The sequence below is a fragment of the Canis lupus genome, chromosome 25 (assembly GCF_011100685.1).
Source record: "Canis lupus familiaris isolate Mischka breed German Shepherd chromosome 25, alternate assembly UU_Cfam_GSD_1.0, whole genome shotgun sequence".
Classification (NCBI taxonomy): domain Eukaryota; kingdom Metazoa; phylum Chordata; class Mammalia; order Carnivora; family Canidae; genus Canis; species Canis lupus.
In genome coordinates, this window is record NC_049246.1 from 563643 (window position 1) to 573152 (window position 9510).

Consider the following 9510-nt stretch of genomic DNA (forward strand, 5'->3'; position numbering starts at 1 on the left):
CCACCTAGGCGTCCCTAAAATCTTTTTTTTTTTTTTAAGAATCATTGAAATAAATTTGTTGAATTGCCTCATTGTCTTAAAATTCACCAGTATGACTGTTGTAGGTGTCTTCTTTCCCACAACTAGGCCTGTCTATGTCTATAATGGATACTTTTCTAAAGGCTAATTTGATTTAGATATGGAAGTATTCAGTTGCTAACTTTTAGAACCACATCCCTGTTCCTCAGTGATGCTTTCATTTAGATGCCAGATCAAAACGATTTTAAAAAAAATATTTATTTATTTGACACAGAGAGAAAAAGAGCACACACACAAGCAGGGGGAGTGGCAGGTGGAGGGAGAAGCGGGCTTCCCGTGGAGCAGCGAGCCCTATGTAGCACTGGATCCCAGGGCTCCAGGATCATGACCTGAGCCAAAGGCAGACAGTTAACTGACTGAGCCACCCAGGCACTGATCAAAACCATTTTTAAAAATGGTAACAAAGGGGCACTTGGGTGGCTCAGTGGTTGAGCACCTGCCTTCAGCTCGGGTTGTGATCCCAGAGTCCTGGGATCGAGTTCTGCATCCAGCTCCCCGCAGGGATCCTGTTTCTCCCTCTGCCTTTGTCTTACCTCTCTTTCTGTGTCTCTCATGAATGAATAAATAAAATCTTTTTTTTTCATGGTAATAAAATATGGCTTGAGAGCCAGAATGAACAATAATCTGTTTTATGGTAAAAAAATGAAAGAATTACCAACTTTGCTGATCTTTTACACTTACCAAATAAATCATCAAAGTAAGCATTACAAGCATTTTATAAATACTTTTTAAATAATAATTGTTTTTTAAAATTTTTTTATGATAGTCACACACACAGAGAGAGAGGCAGAGACACAGGCAGAGGGAGAAGCAGGATCCATGCACCGGGAGCCCGATGTGGGATTCGATCTGGGGTCTCCAGGATTGCGCCCTGGGCCAAAGGCAGGTGCCAAACCGCTGCGCCACCCAGGGATCCCGGAACATATTTTTTAAAGGAAAAATATGTGTATCTTGAAAGCTACTTAAAAATAAACTTACTTAGGGGCACCTGGGTGGTTCAGTCAGTTAAGCATCTGCCTTCAGCTCAGGTCATGATCTCAGGGTCCTGGCATCGAGCCCTCTGCTCAGTGGGGAGTCTGTTTCTCACTCTCTCTCTATTCTCTCTCTTAAATAAATAAATAAAATCTTTAAAATAATTTTTAAAAAATAAAAATATACCTATTTAGAAAGAGAAAAAATAATAATTGTAAAGGGTATTTCTCTTTGCCCTCCTTTTTCTTTTATGATCATTAGAAGCTGCAAAATCTATAATTGCTTCTATTTTCTTAGAAGTGCAAACTTATCAGAAATTTACAAATATATTTTCTCCTTCAGGTTCTTTTCATCCCTTATGTTCACATCCGACAGCAATCAGATATATCCCTTCAAATTTTCAGAGTCAATAAACACCAATTCAGCTTGAACTAACTACTGGCAAACGGGGAGGCGGGGGGAGACATGACAGATGACACTTAATGTATAGCTTCTCCATAAAATAGGGAGGAATAGTTCCTCCTTTGGTCACTATGAAGCAGTAGGTCAAGTGACACGAATTGTGGCAGAACAGTTGCCTTGGCAACTATCATGCTAGACTATCTCAACCCTACGGTTCTTAGATCTTTTCTCTTCTCTTATGTATTTTGGTCACTGTGGTCAGTGGGAGATTTGAAGTTTATCTTCTGGTGGTGGACCCCTTTTTGTGGACTAAACAAGATGACCAGAAAAGGAAGTCTTTATATTGTATCCCCAAGGATGTTGTGTACACTGATCATTTAATACATGGTTAAAAATTCACTTGTTTTTATTTTTTAAGCTTTTTTTTTTAAACAAGAAGCTTAAAAAAAATAAACAAGGAGCTTAAACTCAAGACCCTGAGATCAAGACCTGAGCTGAGATCAAGAGTCTGACACTTGTTCAACTGAGCCATGCAGGTGCCCATGTTAACAATTACCTTGTGATATAACACCAGAAATAAGAGGAGGCTGAGGTCTCTTATCCTAAAGCAGTGCTAAGACTCAAAGCTTAAGGGGGACCACCTGGGTGGCTCAGTTGTTAGGCGTCTGCCTTAGGCTCAGGTAATGTCCCAGGGACCTGGAATTGAGCCCTACATTGGGGTCTCTGCTGGGCAGAGGGCCTGCTTCTCCCTCTCCCACTATGTACTGCTCTGCCTATTTGTGCTCTCTCTCTCTCTCTCTCTCTGTCAGATGAATAAATGAAGTCTTGGGGGAAAAAATCTGAAGGGAAAAGGTGGTAAGTCCCATGTATTCCAGACAGAGTCACCACAAGTGGATAACAATACTTCCTGGAAGAGTTAAATAAGAGGTTGGCATAATCTGCTGTCTTCCCTTTTTTTGCACAATCTGCTGCCTTTCCTTTTTTTTTTTTTTTTTTTTTTTAAGATTTATTTATTCACAAGAGACACAGAGAGAGGCAGAAACACAGGCAGAGGGAGAGGCAGGCTCCATGCAGGGAGCCCAATGTGGGACTCAATCCCAAGACTCCAGGATTACACCCTGAGCCAAAGATGGATGCTCAACCGCTGAGCCACCCAGGCATCCCAGTCTGCTGCCTTCTCATCCATCAGCCCAGCTCTCCTTTCCCAGGCTCCACCATCACAGTCCATAGTAGGAGAGAAATTGAATAGGCGGTAGGGACATGTTTGTCATTAGTCCTAGGCAAACTATGAGGGGCAGGGAGAGCATAGGACTCTTGTCGAGATGCCTATGCTCCCTGTTGCAAGATCATTTAGGTCACCAAAAGATTTATGGAGGGATGGGAGAAATAGGTGAAGTGGATTGAGAGGTATAAACTTCTAGTTATAAAGTAAGTCATGGGCAGCCCCGGTGGCTCAATGGTTTGGCGCCACCTTCAGCCGAGGGCCTGGTCCTGGAGACCTGGGATCGAGTCCCACGTCGGGCTCCCTGCATGGAGCCTGCTTCTCCCTCTGCCTGTGTCTCTGCCTCTCTGTGTGTGTGTGTGTGTGTGTGTCTATCATGAATAAATAAATAAGATTTAAAAAAAATAAGTAAGTCATGGCGATTAAAAGTACAGCATAAGCAATATAGTCAATAATGTTGTAATAACATTGTATGGTGACAACACTTACCATGGTGAGTGTTGTGTGATGTACAGCATTGTCATTGTCAAAACCCTATGTTGTACCTCTGAAACTAATATAACATTGTATGTCAACTACACTTCAGTAATATATTTTTTTAAATTGAAGGGAATATGTATAGCTCTCTTCCCAGCTGGCAGATTGTGAGCTGCCAAGTCTATACCCAAAATGGTGCAGTTACCATCCAAGCAGAGTCAAGCGTGAAGAGGGGATCTCAGGAGGACTTGGTGTGTGTCTTGGGGGCAGCCAGAGCACAGAGGTCTCATGGACATAAGGACTGGTGCCTATTTCTCATATATTTCTGAAGATGGAGAGGCTTAGCCAGCTGTTTGAAGGGATAGTGGCCTGGAAGGACTCAGGGCTTTCAGCCATTCCCATAGCCCCACATGAAGGAAAATATCCCTTACAGGAAGGGGAGGAGCCCAGGGACAGCCCAAGCAGCCAGAGGAGGTGATACATCACCTAAAATGGCCTTGGGGGTAGGCTAACTGCAGCAGAAAGGAAAGATGGCTGCCCTAGTCTGAGCCGGTGCTTCACCATGGAAGGGGACAGGGCAAACCTCCATATTATCCCCTAGAGAACCCCATAGCACAGTCTCTGAAGGGCTCTCATCCACCAACATCAGATGGAACAAGAGCAAGGCTAGTTTAAAAGGCATACTTGCCTTTCCTATCCTCTTCCTGCCCCGTCTTTGAGGAGCTAAACTCTGATGAGGAAGGGGAGGAGGGAAGGAGAGAGATTGGGAGTTGGAATTGGATCAGACCAAATTATCCTAACCAAGGGATGAGCAAGTTCTAAGATTGATGTGCCCTCCCTATTTTAAAATGCAAGCCAGCCCCTATTTACTGTGCTGTACTTTTAAATTTTCGGTAGTGTATCACATGCTATATAATTTATTTATTTATTATGTCTCTTATTTACACTCTTTCTCTTTCCCTCTCACCTCTGTCCCCATCCTAAAATGTAAACTCTGTAAGATCAAGTGTCTTTGCTTTTTATTGTTTCCCTAATGTCTGCAATGACACTGTCCATTTTGTTAGCCCATCACGACATGTGGCTGCTTAATTTGAACTTACAATGAAATAAAGTAAATGCATTGCTTCAGTTGCACTAGACACATTTAAATACTTAATTACCCTCACGTGGCTGGTGGCTACCATATTGGACAGGACAGATAGGGAACATTTCAATATCAATGAAAGTTTTTTTTTTAAGTAGACTCCATGCCCAGCATGGAGCCCAATGGGGGGCTTGAACTCACAACCCTGAGATCAAGAGTCAGATGCTTAACCCACTGGGCCACCCAGGCACCTAACTGAAAAGTTTTACCGAATATTGTTGATCTAGAACAATAGCTGGCGTGCTATGACACTCAATAAACATTTGTAGAATGTGTAGTTGAATGGCTGAGTTTTGGGGTTTTTTTGTACTTTAAATAAGGACTTTATTAGATTTTCATGAACATTCAAATTGAAGACCACCAGACTAAGGAATTCAGAATTCAGTCAGTCCTCAAGGTACCTGAGGCTCTTCTGTCTTTGAGTTGCATTAAACCTGTGTGGAGATTAACTACAACTTCACCGTATGAAATAGTAGCTTGATTTAAAAGTGTTTCAATGTTAAAACATCATCTTTTTTATTTTAGTGACTATCACAATTATGTGATTTCTGCTTCTGTCTTTACTATAAAAATAGCTAGAAGGGCACTGCTAGTATAACACCCAGTGTTAACTCTCTAAGAAATCATTTGAATTCATTTTCCTAATTATAAAAACTGTTATTCATAACATCTCCCCTTTCTCCTGGGCTGCCAGAAAGCTCAGGACCAAACCAATGCCTAACTACAGCAGTCAGCATGTTTGTTTCTTCTTTTCCGTTGACTTGTCTTTAAGACAAGATAGTATTGGTTAAGAGAACAGGGCCTAGAGGCAAATTGGTCTAATATTAGTAGTGTGTAAACTTGGGTAAATTACTTAATCTTTCTGTGCACCCATCACTAGACACTTAGCCATTTATTAACATTTAAAAACTGCTTTTAGAGAATTGATTATTTTGGAAAAACACAGATACAACCAGGGAAAGGGTATATGAATAAAGAGACACACCCATTCTTTGGAAGGCCCAGTATATCTGAGGCAATACAGCTTAGAGATTATTGCAGGCTCTGGCGTCAGATGGCCTAAGAGGAAAATCCCAGCATCTATTTTTCCAGCCGGCTGAATAAGTTTTCTGGGGTGAGAATGAGGGAAAGATATGGTTCTAACAACTGATGCTCTGTGTGCCTGCCACCCCCATTCCCACTATCCCCAATGCCCATGTGATCTCACAATGAAGACTTCCACATGCCATATTCCACATAATAGGATTCTTTCCCTGCTGTGTGTTAAATACTAAAACATGGGATTCAGTCAATCCCCAAATGAATATCCATCATTCAAAGCAAGTAGTCAACATCTCTGCTCCAAGCTTTGCACTAAACACTAGAAATTTGGAGATGAAATGCAAAACCTCATCTCCCAAATACCTGGGACTGCAGCAAGGGAAGGAGTTCACTGAATATTGCAGATGCATGTTTGGGATGCTGGGGAGCAACAGGGAAAGGGCCCCGGATCAAGCCCAAGGAATGAGGAAAGATATCTGGAGCAGGTAACCTGAGTCTTGAAGTATGAGAAGGAGTTGTGGGTAGGAGTTTGAAAGGAGTGAACAAACCATGCATTTGCAAGAGAAGAAAGGAGAAAGAAACGTGACATCTAGGAGCCCAGGTGGTTCGGTGCAGGATAAGAGGTGAGGGTGATAGGAGAAGAGGCTAGCAAGGAGCGGGGCTGGTCTCTAGAGGTCCCACAGGCCCTGAATGTTGAGTTTATACAGAGGGTGGAAAAGGGAAATGGTGAGTTATTCATTCATATGATATGAATGTGGACAGGTGGAGAGATAGCATGGAGAGGAGGTTGAAAGCATGGACTTCGGAGCCAGACCATCCTGTCCTTGAAGATCGGCTCTCCCATTCGATAGCTTTGTGATAGTGGACAACCTCTTTAAGTCTGAAATTCCTCATCTTAAAAAGGAGAGAGTCGGGGATAACAGGGTGGCTCAGTCAGTTAAGCAGCTGCCTTCAGCACAGGTCATGATCCCAGGCTCCTGGAATTAAGCCCAGCATCAGCTCCCTGCTCAGCAGGGAGCCTGCTTCTCCCTCTCCCTCTGCTGCTCCTCCTGCTTGTACTCTCTCTCCCAAATGAATAAATATAATCATTTTTTAAAAGAGGAGGGGAGAAAAATTGTACCTGGGTCATGGAATTTTGTAAAGATAAGATAAGGTAACATGTATAAAGCACTTATTATAGTGCCTGACACATAGTAAGTGGTCAATAAGCTAACTATTGTTATTATAGGTCATTGGAATAATTGATAAGTAGGTTTCTTGTTTGCCTAATTTTTCTAGTAAATAGTAATCAAATGAATTAACTTTGTCACAATGATAGGAATTTAAAATGTTGTCTGTGTACCCTAATAAAGATATAAACACTTTATTCATTTAACAAAAATCAATTGACCATGAATGATGTGCTAGGCAGTTATAAACTCTGAGAATAAAGTAGTAAACAAGGCTGACCAAGGTCTCTGCTCTTGTGCAACTTATATTCTAGTAGGGGAGGCTAACAATAAATAAGTAAACAAAAGAGTTGACAAGATCTGTAAGCCCCAAGAGGCAGGGAGCTAATCCTTTTGTATCCTGACAGAGCCCAAGTACATGAGAGGGTGTCTACTGTGGGCACTCAATGAATGCCTTGAGTGGATGAAAGGAGACCATTTCAGACGGTGATGAGTGCTAGCAAGGCAAAGAAACTGGGCAACACGATAGAATGGGAAGGTTGGCTCCACCAGGCGTGGTGTGGCTGAGAAGGTGGCTGTTGAGCTAAGTGAGAAAGAGATGAGCGAGGCAATCATGGGATAATCTTTGAGACGAATATTCCAGGAAAGAAGATTTTCCATGCCAAAGCTGAAAGTCCTAGAGCAAAGCTGTGTTGTGTCTGGGAAGAACAGAAAGCAGACCCAAGTTGCTGGAACTGCAGGGAGCAAGGGGAGGGGAGGTGGGGGGATGGAGGTGGGAGCCGCTGGACATGTAGGGCATTTAAGCCCATTTTCTGGCACCGCACAAAACCTACCTGGAAAGCTTTTCTATTCCTCAGCTCAGCAAGTCTATAGAGTAGATTGCTTTGTTTGCTGCCCTCGCTTTTGTATAATAGAATTAGCTTTCCAGGCTGGGGACCTGGAGACAGACTGGATTCCTCTCTTCTTCTGTTGCCAGGCCTCTGGGCTGTGGTTTAGCAGCTCAATGTTTCTGGCTGTATTGGGTTTATCTGTGAGATTGATGAAACAATAAAAGGAAATCTTACCCTCTGGGGGAAAAAATTCAAAGTGCAATGGGGAGCCAGTTCAGGATTTTAAGCAGGTGAAAAAGATGGTCTGAATTAAATTACTGATAGCTTTAGTGGTGGCTAGGTAGGGAAGAAATTGCAAGAGAATGGGAATGACGGGAAGGGGTCCAGTTAGTTGACCACTGAAATAGTCAAAGCTCAGGACAATGGTGACTTGGACTGGGATCTAGAATAGGGGTGGCAGAGGAATGAGGGAACCCCCAGCTCAGGTTCCAATCGTTTGTAGTCTATTAGTAAGGATGCACATGCACACACACATACCGCACACCACACCACACATACAGATCCTCCATACCACATGCACACACACACTACACACACACATGATGGACATACAGACCCTCCATACCATATGCACACACACATACCACATACAGATCCTGCATACCACACACACACACACGCACCACATACAGACCCTATATACCACATACACACACACCAAACACAGACCCTACATACCACATACATACACACCACGCCACACACGCCACACATGCCACACACAGAGACCCTACATACTACATACTCACACAGAGACCACATGCTACATATATATAGCACCACACACATGCTACATACTACATACACACACTCCATACACATATTACATACCACATACTACACACATACACTCCCCAACCCCCCAGACTCCCACACATATATACCAACACAAACAGGAGCACCACATACCGCCTCCCCCACACACACTATGGTATAAATGTTTTATGTGACATGAGATTGTTTCTGCCTCCAGAGGGCACTTGAGCCTTACAAATACACCCCAGGGGCAAATCGAATTAACTCTTAGAGGAGCAGTTTCCCCAGGGCATAATTTGAGAGGGCCAGGAAAGCAAAAACAAATAATCTCATCTGGAGGTACAGTCTTTGCTTTTTGAAATTTAAAGATCTTCTTTTAAAAATCAAATTTTTGGTGCACCTGGGTGGCTCAGTGGTTGAGCATCTGCCTTTGGCTCAGGTGGGGATCCAGGATCCTGGGATAAAGACCCACACGGGGCTCCCCGCAGGGAGCCTCCTTTTCTCTCTGCCTGTGTCTCTGCCTCTCTCTCTGTGTCTATGAATAAATAAATAAAATCTTAAAAAAAAAAAAGAGTCAGACACTACCAACTGAGCCACCCAGGCACTCCATTATCACTAATTAATTATCATATTGCAGGGATATATATGATACCTCCCAGTTTTGCTGGAAAAAAATTTTATGCACTCATTTACACAAAGTATTGAAAGTTCATTTAGAGTTGATATTTATTTATTTATTTATATTTATTTTTTAGAGTTGATTTTTAGAGAAGGGATTATTTTGCACGTAAGATAACCTTTTACTTACATATGAAATCAAGATTCTAAGTATTTAGTAATGTCTACCAGCCCTAAAGATAAAATATAAAATCTATGGGCATGCCTTGGTGGTTCAGTTGGTTGAGGATTCAACTCTTGATTTCAGCTCAGGTCTTGATCTCAGGGTCCTGGGATCAAGCCCTGCGTCAGGCTCCACCTTCGTTGGGGAGTCTGCCTCTCTTCTCCCTCTATCCCTCTGTGTGTGCTCTTTCTCTCTCAAATAAATAAATAAATCTTTAAAAACGTTCTTAACAATAATAACGATACACTCTTCCTGGACTATCTAGTAAGAGCTGACTGATGAAAGTTCACTGTTAGATCCAGAAGTGGTAATTGCTGAAAAAAGTGGCTTCAGTGTTCTCTAGAAGTGCTATGTTTGAAATCAGAAGACATCCTTATAAAGGACAGTGTTTACTAGCCTTCTAGATAGTTCAACATCCTCAACCAAAGTGGTTTTCTGCAGGAGCTTCAAACTTGTCAAACACATCTATGTGCCAGGAGAATGGGTACACCCCAGGTCAATGGGACAGAAGCTCCTAT